Raw genomic sequence first — 11,484 nt, 5'->3', positions numbered from 1 at the left:
GGGACCACTGTATAGCAAATATATGATGAACAGTCACGGCTGTATAACGCATGTAGTGAGGAAACGGATCTGATGCATTGCGATTATTACGGGTGTATTATGAATGCATCACACGTATTGCGTGTGCACGGCATCTGCATTGTGGTCATAAAAGAAGTGCACTCGCTCCTTTCGGCATCACTATTCACACCAACAATACAGCCTCTGGAGCATTTGCTGGACTTGGACAAGTTGATTAGAGTAAAGAAGCAGTGAACAGGGTGAGTGGTGACGTCAGTGGATCACATCAGAGCGCAGCTCGTCTGAATGATTATAACAAGAAGTTAAATCTGTTATCAACACAGGAATAAATACTGTAACAGCTGCAGACTAGAAGGAAAAAACATGCAACTGTTTTATCAAGCCTTGACAATGTAAACAAGTCAAATAATTACCTTTTTAGGTGGCTGCGTGCCTAACAGATGACGGCAGATATACAGCGCATAGATTGAGTATGTATATGTATGTATTGAGAATGTATTGAGTATGTAAGGTGGATGTCATCCGCAGCCAAAATTTTGTGCAGTTCAAAAATCCTGGTAACGGGAAAAACGTGCCTCTGCAGATAACTGCGGACGTGTGCGAGTATCGGCCGACTCATGCAAGCATGTTTCGCGCATATTGCGGATGTTAAGTGAATATGAGCCAATTTTGTGCACAATCCATACGCAAATCCTCCTAAATGCCAGTGGGACAGGGCCCTTAAGATGATGTATATTTAATGAAGTAAATCTCTACTTTATGCTTGTTTCATGAAGCATGTCAAATGTTTCATTGCGTTGTTTACCCAACTATAGCTGAATCTGTTGCTTAATGACTAATTACAGCTGCAGTTAGGGCTTGAACAAAATCTATTTCAAGGTACACCAATTTTCAGTGTTTAAAGTTGAGAAGTTTGTTATCAAGGCCCCTGGCTCCTAATCTTGGACCCAGTTGAATCATAGAACCAACACAGTGTGAAATGCCAGAGGGATTTGGATTATAGGGTGACACTAGCTTCATGTAAACTAGCAATTACACTGGTCTGCTTGATAAAAAATTATCTGGACAAAATACAATATTATGAGTAAGCTTAATTCCTGAATCAAATCTTTTCTCAGAATCTAGGCCATGCCTATACATATTAAAATACCATTATTTTGCTGGTACATCACTAAATTACAGCCAATTTTATTGCTAATAAAGCACTTATTTTGAAGGGCTTCCATCCACAGGATTTTACAGATGACATGAAGAGCCACCCTGCTCAGAATGCCGCTCTCGTTGGACCGACATCTCTGCTATTTTGGAATTGTGGGATAGCTCACGCCCATAGATTGAACTTGGTGGATTACTTTCGCCACACTCTCACGAGCGCCACTAGGTCGTGACATGCTGATGAGAAGATGCTGAGTGTGATGAGTGTGTGTAACACAAGTTGACTATGAGTGGGGAAATCATTAGGATTTTCCTGGTGAAAATTAAATCAAAGTAAATGCCTAACTGTGGGCAACATACTTTAAGTTTCTTAAATATTTATTACAGCTACTCTTAAAATTCAGTTATCTTTATAATTTTATTAATGGTACATTTTAGAACTGATTTAGATGAGATATACTCATAATCTCATAAGAATATATCGCAGTTATCTGGGAACTACTTTTTGCGCAGGAATTCATCAAGCACATCGGGCGCGTACTAACACAGAATACCCCAAAACTGGACAGTTGTTCGGCCATAACGAGAACCTCCACTTTTAGCTTACCATAAGCTAAGCTAGTGGCGCTCATGAGAGTGTGATGAAGAGCCACATGCTGATGGTTCAAAGTTCATGCTGCATTCAGTGGGAACTGGAATGTAATTTTTCCAATTTTCAACTTGAAAATCAATCTAATAAAGCTATTGTGTGTGTGTGTGTGTGTGTGTGTGTGTGTGTGTGTGTGTGTGTGTGTGTGTGTGTGTGTGTGTGTGTGTGTGTGTGTGTGTGTGTGTGTGTGTGTGTGTGTGTGTGTGTGTGTGTGTGTGTTGGGAGGGGTGCATAACTGTGTCTAGCACATATCCAGCAAAAAATATATGTGTGAAATATATCCAGTTTTTAACCAGAATTCTTTGTCATTTGCTGTCTTTCTGTTTCTGTTTAAAATCATTTTTGACACTTTTAGTCAACTGAAAGTGTTCCATGTTTCTGCAGTGCCATGATGATAACACTAGCCCTGTGTGTGAGTACTTGGTGTACACATAACATTGGCTAGCAGCTACCTACTACTCAGCCGTACTTCTAGTACGAACTAGAAGTGGGTGAGTACTACGGATACACTTTGGATGTACTGTGCCACTGCCATCTTATCTGTCCTTTGATTCGAATGTTAACAGATAGCACATACGCGTATGCCCATGTATGTCGATACTGTTTTCATGTATGTTTTCTATCTTCTTTGAAATTTCACAGGAAGTTGTTCGGTTATAAGCAGAGAAGTTTGAATCTTCGACTGGACTGGGTTGCTTGACGCGAGGACGTTTTGCTTCAAATCGCAGAAGCTTCCTCAGCTAAAGTTCTTGCTCTGATAGTCTGACTTCTGTCTGACCCTTGTAGAGAAGAACAAACAGAAGCCACAAAAGCTGGAGTTTTAAACCTAACCAGACCCCTCCTACCGAGAGGCAGACTGCTATTGGCTAGTGATGAAACAGTTGCTTTAATTAGCACCTATTGTGCTCTTGTTAGCACCCTCCTAATGGCAGGATAGCTGCCCCTCCTAACAATGGGACTGACGCCTCTCCTGATGACGTGAATGACTCATTACCATGAACAAAAGACTGAAATTGCTTTGATCTGAGTACCCCATTGTAAACAGGGGACAAAGTGTGTCTCAGACCCCCTCCCCGGTTAAGGCTGGGTTTCAACTGTTTCACATAGAATGCCTCCTTCACCCCTCTCTCAAACCATTTCTTCTCTCTGGCTAAGGTTTTAAATTCCTTGTCCTCAAACGTGTGGTTAGTATCTTTAAGGTGGAGATGAACTGCAGACTCAGGTCCACTGGCGCTCTACATCTAGCTACATCGTGAGATCGTGTAGTGTAGTCCGTTTCCACACTGTGGCGGTAGTGGATCATCCGGGTACTGTTTTGTCACAAACTGCATACAGGCACCCTATGGATTGTGACATACTGCTTTTTGCCTTCTATACAATATGCTACTGTGTGTATTTGGATGCAGTGCCTTTGGAGCCTTGAACAGCATGATGGGAAACTGAGTCCAATAGACCTCAGGGCCTATAGGATGGTTCACAGTTCTATTTTCTATTTATTTTTTTCCAAACTAAGCAACTTTTGAGCATATTGCCGATTTTGCAGAGCAAAATAAACTCTACCAGAAGTACATTTGGTCCCACTCCAAATAGAGTTAAATATCCTCTACCATAGTGTTAACACTCTGGGGTCCGAGGGCATTTTTTGGACAGTTCACTCGCCTGGCATAAATGTTTTATTATTGCTGTTAACAGCTCTCCCTGCATCCCACAATCAAGTTTTATGTCTGTTTTTTCAGGACAACCTGTGCTTTCAGAATATATATGCTTTTGTTGTGTTTTATAAGTGTAATAAAGGTTTACAATCAAAAATAGGCAAGGAAAAAATAAAGAGAAAAATAATTTTCCACACACATTTATTCACATAGCAAACTATAATAAACAACTGTTTTGACACTTTATAAAGGTAATTTGAGGTCTTGTGTGAAGGACTGTACAACAAAAAGGTTCAAACAATAAACACAAATGCACATTTTGAACAATATATACAAAATGATCTATGCGTTTTGTTGTCCGTTGATATGGTAAACAGTGCTTTATGCAGAGAAAGCAACAGAGTTATCCAGTAACATTCACATCCAAACTAGTGGAGCAATCCTGATAGTTACACATTCTTTGTTTGAGCATGTGAGATTGTCATCAGAGGCTCTCTGTGTGCTCCTGCTTTCACTGATCACTGTGCATAATGGCGCAGGGCGCACTGAGTATGTACTAATAGTATGTACTCATTGGAGCACCCAGGGGGCTATTCAAATGGGCCAACTAGTAACATATCACTCCTGAAAACAATCTTTGGCTTTTCACGTGAGGTGAATCTGCCCTACGATTGGACTTTGGAAAACCATGTGACAGTGAACCAATTCCGATTGGACACTCACATTGCGCATGTCATCACACTGCTTCTATGAGGAGTACAAAGATGGCCGATGGCTGGCTTGAAAGTCTGCAGAGTTAACTTTTCAGCAAAAAAAAAGGGGTAAATTTCTATCTCATATCATTCAAAAGTTATTTGTAATTTAGTAAAGCTTGGTCTTAGCCGTCATATACGACGGCGTTGGCCCCAGAGGTTTAAATCAGCTCTATCATGCTGTGAATGACTCTTATTGCAGTTGAAAAACTTGATTTGATAAGACAATAGAGCTGATTTATAATGGAATTTATTTAATTCTTGTTGGAGTGTGATCCACTGTAGAGTGAATTTTACTCTGCAATATTTGCTGTGCAGAAGATTATTGATCACTTATCTGAACAATATAGATTTAAATATCAGCGTAGCTTTTATTCACCAAGTATCCACAGAATACAAGGAATTTCATTTCGGTTTGAGCTTTAAATCTTCAACAAAAATCCTAAAGGAATACATCTTTACAGCTCCTAATGTAACTCACTCTATTGTGACAAACTGTTTATTTCCCATCACTGAGTGCTCACTGTTGCCTGACATATCAACACCAGTGGGCCTCGGGGCTTATACAGAGCTTACCATTTCTCTCAATACAGGATCTGACATCGGGAATGCTCCACTTTTGCTCTGTTGAATGACTTACAGCAATGTCAATATCCGCATTGATCCCATCCGGGCTTATCATCATGTCTGTATGGATTCTGTGTCTTCCGGTTAAATGGCATTCCCAGTGTCACACCTAACAAATGCCCTGAGTGTAACAGCTGTTCATGTCAAACTGGACTCTGCAACGTGTTAGATATTGGCAACAGTTCGGAGCTTTGACACCTGAGTATTATTGTTTTGTCTGTTGCATATGTTCCGAGATGGTCCCGGTCGGCTATAAATCGATATCAAGTACAATGATGGTTCCAGGCATTTGTGTTGATCGCACAGAAAGTATCAGTTTGCCTCTGAGGCCTTAGTAAATTTATGTCATGTAATAAATAGTGACAGTAACAAGGCTTACTGGCTGCTTTATCGGACGATAAAGACAGGTGGCTTGCACTGGATGAATCCTGGTGTCAGCGAGGTTGTGACTCTTGGCAGGAAGGTGGTGAAGTGACAGGTGGTCTGAGTATTTGTGGACAGGTGGCATCTCCCAGAAGAAGGTATTTTGAGCAGGTGGCATTTGAAGTGGTAAAGATTGGTGGCGGTCCTGTGGAACATGAGTTGTTGATGAACAGCTGCTGGCAGTTTATGACCCGCTCAGCGGTGCAGATAACATCCTGCAGCTCACCATCAAGGCCAGAGATGGCTTGCTGATTGATAAGTCTTCAGGGCATCTGAGCATCTCAAGTAATTATGATTAATGCTCCGTGTGTCTGCTGGATCACAAACTGCAGATGCATGAAATTAACTTTAATTACACCATTTCTACAGTTCGGTTGTTTTTGTTTTGTTTTGCTCTGATAGAACGCTGAACCCGTGAGCGTGCAGATGAGCTAAGCACATCACCCCTTAAATATACCTCAGGGTGTGCATTTAAATGGAGGCTACTACAGTCACAGTGTCTGCTGCATAGATTATTATCGGTTTATTTTAAAATCCTGGAGACATGCAAGAAGACTTTAGGGATATGAAAAATCATGATAGAAAAGTCATGTAAAATACTGTCTGTGCATGTGATGTGGTGATGATGTTGGGCTGTAGAAGGCCACCATCAGGGAACCATGAAGACAGCATGGCAGTTCTGAAAGACTTACAGGCTTCTCTGGATGTGAGTGGAGGAAAATGTGCAGGGTCCAATTTTTGCATCACCAGCTTCTGTGGCTGAAAATCAGAACCCAAAGGTGTTCAGTTTCTGGATGTGGTGATGCGCAGCACCAATCCATGCCCCCTGGTTTGACCTTTATTGATCATTTAATGAGAGCAGCAAAAGATATGGGAGGCACAGTGGTTTAGTGGTTGGCATTGTTTCCTTGCAGCAAGACGGCCGTGGGTTCACTTCCCAACTGGCCCTTTCTGTGTGGAGTTTGCATGTTCTCTGCGCAGGCTTCCTCCCACTTCCAAAGACCTGCAAGTTTGGTGAATTGGTTACGCTTAAGTTGCCCGTAAGTGTGAATGTCGCTCTGTGACATGGTGTACCCCACCTCACACCCTATGACTGCTGTGATATGCTCCGGCTCCCCGTGACCCTTAATTTGGAGTAAGCAGGTATAGAAAAAGAATGAATGAACAAAAGCGATGTGCCACAGCAGGGCAGATATTGTGCATTCAATGGTAAAAGCAGCACATTTTTCAGACATTGTTTGACATATAATAATAAAAAATTATCATATTTTTACAATAAAATACACAGCCGTACTGATATTTTGCACGTCTGCCTCGTTACAATGAATGTTCCACATTATAAATCAAACTGATGCCCAAGAGGACAAATGCTTTCACCGTGTTTTCATAAAAACAGTTTTTAAATAATCCTGCTAAATATACAACTACTCAAATAAATGGACAAACATCTAACCCCTTTCCCAAATAAGGAACCAAACAAGAACCCTTTTTTATGTTTCATTAACTGCATTGTGAATATATTTTAAATAAGATGAATAAATTATTTAATTTGACACGATGCCTACTTTTTCCTAAATCAAATGCTTCTTCTGTTCCGTCAACAAGAACATAATATAAACCCGGTTACTGACTCAACCCCTGTTCTAGTTGTTATTTTTTAACCAGGGTTTTGCAGCTCTGACTTCACACACACACACGATAATACATTTCAAGCCTGAGGATTTATCTTCTCCAGTGCCTGAGTTTATCTAAACATATTTCAGGATGCCATACACTGTCCAGTGAAAGGAGAGGTGCACTGTGGGGGAAGTGTGAGCACTGTTTACTACGGCGCTTCACACGCCTAATGCAAAGTGCCATGGTGAAGGCATTACGGCAACTAAAGTAATTTAGTGTGTAAAGAACACCCTCAGTTAATGTTTTGGAATAAATTCTTCAAGGCAACGGTGTGGACCATTTGTGAAGTTAATGTGTGGATTTATGGAGAGTAACTGAAGTTGAAGGCCATCCCTTTAAAATGATCATCAAGTGAAGGTATACCAGCAGCTGAGTTGGCCTTGATTCAGATAGAATGTTATGAAACCAATAAATTAACTTGTACACTCTGTTATATGCACCCAGACAGTATTCACAGCACTTCACTTTTTTTTTTCCATATTTTGTTTAGTTTTTCAAAATGGAGTAAATGTATTTTTCCCCTTAAAGTTCTACTCACAACACCCCATAATAACAACATGAAAAAATGTTCTTGAAAATCTGCAATTTTATTAAAAATAATAATAAATCACATGTACATATGTATTCACAGCCTTTTCTCAATACTTGATTGATGCACCTGTTTCAGCAATTACAGCCTCAAGTCTCCTTGAATATGATGCCACAAGCTTGGTGCACCTATCTTTGGGCAGTTTTGCCCATTCCTTTTTGCAGCACCTCTCAAGCTCCATCAGGTTGGATGGGGAGCATCGTTGCACAGCCATTTTCAGGTCTCTCCAGAGATGTTCAATCAGATTCAGGTCTGGGCTCTGGTTGGGCCACTCAAGGACAGAGTTGTCCTGATGCCACTCCTTTGATATCTTGGCTGTGTGCTTCGGGTCATTTTCCAGCTGAAAGATGAATCATCGCCCCATTCTGAGGTCAAGAGGGCTCTCGAGCAGGTTTTCATCCAGGATGTCTCTGTACATTGCTGCATTCATCTTTCCCTCAATCCTGACTAGTCTCCTAGTTCCTGCTGGTGGAAAAACATCCCCACAGCATGATGCTGCCACCACCATGCTTCACTGTAGGGATGGTGCCTGGTTTCCTCCAAACATGATGCCTGGCATTCACGCCAAAGAGTTCAATCTTTGTCTCTTCAGACCAGAGAATTTTGTTTCTCATGGTCTGAGAATCCTTCAGGTGCCTTTTGCCAAACTCCAGGTGGGGTTGCCATGTGTCTTTTACTAAGGAGTGGCTTCCTGTTGTGTGTGGGCCGCCAGAAGAGGAGGTACTGCTGGCCCACCACCAGTGGGCGCCCTGCCTGAAGTGCGGGCTTCAGGCACGAGAGGGCGCTGCCGCCACGGACACAGCCGGGGGTGCCAGCTGTCACTCATTATCTCTTGACAGCTGTCACCCATCTACTCAACATCATCTCACTCCATAAAGACCAGACGTCATCTCCACCTCGTTGCCGAGATATCGTACTTCATTGGAGGTAATATACTCAGCCGTTTGTGTTTAACACATCAATCTGTATATTGTGAGTCTTTGCAGGAGTACCTGTTATCCTCTGTCTGCGGGAGCTGATTGAGTGCTGGACTGCACTCTTTTCCCCTGAGGAATCACTGCGGTACTCTGCAGCATATTGAGTGAGAGGTGGAGGTGGCATTCCCACCGTTGTTGTTACTGGGTGTACACACACCCACACTTGACTGTCTTTGTTCTCGCCAGCAGTACCAGATCCGACAGTCGGGGACGGTGATCACCTGGGAATTCGGGACTTGGCGGCTCCAGTATTCACCAGGTTCTGTGGCGGCGGAAATCGTGTGGTTCCGGCTCTTCTCAGGACAGACGTCTTCTATCCTCGAGCCTGCCCACACGTCACCTTTGTGGATTGACTGTAATCATATTCTGAGATTGTCTGTATGTTCGTTGTGCTCCTTCACAACATTAAATTGTTCATTTTTGGCTCATCTATTGACCGTTCATTTGCGCCCCCTGTTGTGGGTCCGTGTCACTACACTTTCATAACAGCTTCCATCTGGCTACTCTACCATACCCAATCAGTGGATTGCTGCAAAGATGGTTGTCCTTAGAAGGTTTAGTTCGTCATGACGTAGCCAAAATCAGTGCTGGTGCTGCCAACATGGCGACATCCAGATACAGACTTCATGTTGGCTGTTACAGGCTCTATAGAAAACCTAAAGGTGACGTCATGCAGGTTATGGCCAGTATACAGTCTACATCATTTACATTCCAAGGCTTTGCAGGAAGCGCTACAGATTTTATAGCTAAAAAGCTACAGATTGTGTTGAAAAAGTGACTTTTTTTTTTACAAAGTAAATTTTCTGTCCTCACAACAGAGTCTTTGAATGAACATTATAGAGCTTTTATTGTATGAAAGAAGTTTTGTATCAAAGACGTTTATCATGTCAAATCTGGTGCATTCTGTTTTAACTTCAGTCTGTTGTGCTAAACTTTATTTAAGAAGTTTTGGAAAAAAATAAAATTACAAAGAAGGAAATTTTTTATTTTGCCATATTTAGATGCATGTCTTTCTGTGGAATTTGAGGTGGACAGTGGAAATCCTCTTTGAGCTGCTTGAAAATTGCTTATAAATTTTAATATTTTGTTCGTTTAATCTTTCGAGTTTTTAACTAAATCCAACATGATGTTCTTCCACATGAAGCAGCAGGACCTTTGTGGCCGGGACGACGGTGGGGATCGAACCCACGCGGTTCGCACAAAAGACCGTTCCTCTACCAGGTCAGCCAAAGGGGAACTCCCCCCGTTAGCCAAGCTAGCGGGAACGTCTTTTCAATTGGGACCCGGGACTTTCATCCCGCTACACATCTCCCCACCATTTTTGACTTCGTCCCGAAGTCACAGGTGCATGTTAGCATACTCTGTGCTCCACATCCTGTTCGTGATGCCAGATTGAAGCAGCAGGACCTTCGTGGCCGGGATGACGGTGGGGATCGAACCCACGTGGCTCGCACAAAAGAGCGTTCCTCTACCAGGTCAGCCAAAGGGGAACTCCCCCCGTTAGCCAAGCTAGCGGGAATGTCTTTTCAATTGGGACCCGGGACTTTTATCCCGCTACACACAGAACATTTCCAACATTTCATCCTCATTCTGTGCCGATGCTCTTGTTCTGCTCGACTGCTGAGAACAAACATAGTATAAGTGCTGACTCATCCACTTAAATGCAGCCTTTATCTAATAATTAATTTTACATGCAATTACCTACAGGTTAAGCGGTGCTCTGAGCAAATAACATTCACACTGATAATCTCCCACTCTGCTCATGCAGAGCGATAACTGGTTGAATCATGGATTTTTATTTATTTTTTTAGTTATTAAATAGTTTTAGTACACACATGCCAGATTCGTGATTCATTACATACTTAAAAGTCCAATGACGGACTGTCACGGACAAGCCCCCATAAACATGTTACGACCCAGAGGGGAAACAACATATTTATTGGGACACAGACAACGAAGGAAAGAGTCAATAGTCAATTTTTATTGATTATTAAATTATTCTTCATTCTTCTTGACTTATTTCATTTAGTTAGACTCCTTTGTTAATGTTACACAAAAGAACCCTTTCCTCCCCGTGTCCCAGAAAGAATCCAAAAGTTAAAAAAGAAAGTTGGGGCCTGGAAGGCCGGCTAAATGGAAACAACAGGTGCAGCAGCAGGCCACCCCATACAGGGCCGTAGAACCCCCTGCTAACACCGGACTAACAAAAAAGCAAACACCCCTAAACCCAATCAAAAGAAAAGTGAATACAAGACAGCCGGTTCCACCAGGCCCAAAAGAGAGAAAAAAACAAACAAAAGTAAAACTACTAAAAACTACCCACACAGGACAGTAGAGGTGGGCGGATCGATCCTAATATTGATAATATTGATACCAATGCTGGTTTTGATATTGAACGATCCTCGTGTAAAAAGATCGATACTCAAGCTTTTTTTCTCTCCCGCACGCACTGACTGCTGCACACGCAGATTCATCAAAGTCTACACTCTGTAAGAGCAGTGCTGCGATGTGTCACACAACACGGAGCAGCACACCCTTGTATTGTGGTTTGTCAGCCCTCTACCTCAGGAGATTTTAAGTTGTGTTGAGTGATTTTTTTTTTTTTTTAAACAAAAATGTTGATTGTGATAATAAAGTATTTTGTTGTCACGTACAATGTTTGGCTAAATTCTATCCTAGGTCTTTTGGATCCTTTGGTTCTATGAAGCTTAAATATGAAAAAGTATCGGTATAGATATCGGCGATACTGGGCCTGTATTTGCTTGGTATCGGATCAGTACCAAAATTCCCGGTATTGCCCACCTCTACAGGACAGGCTCAGGCCTATAGGCTTGCAGCCTGCATCCTGACAGCTAACGGCTGTGCGTGCTGACGAGGCACACCCAGATCCCAGTAGAGAGAGAGAGAGAGAGAGAGAGAGAGAGAGAGAGAGAGACTCGCAGACAATCAAGGAGAAAAAATA

The sequence above is a fragment of the Thalassophryne amazonica genome, chromosome 10 (assembly GCF_902500255.1).
Source record: "Thalassophryne amazonica chromosome 10, fThaAma1.1, whole genome shotgun sequence".
NCBI lineage: Eukaryota > Metazoa > Chordata > Actinopteri > Batrachoidiformes > Batrachoididae > Thalassophryne > Thalassophryne amazonica.
This window is presented reverse-complemented; position numbering follows the sequence as displayed.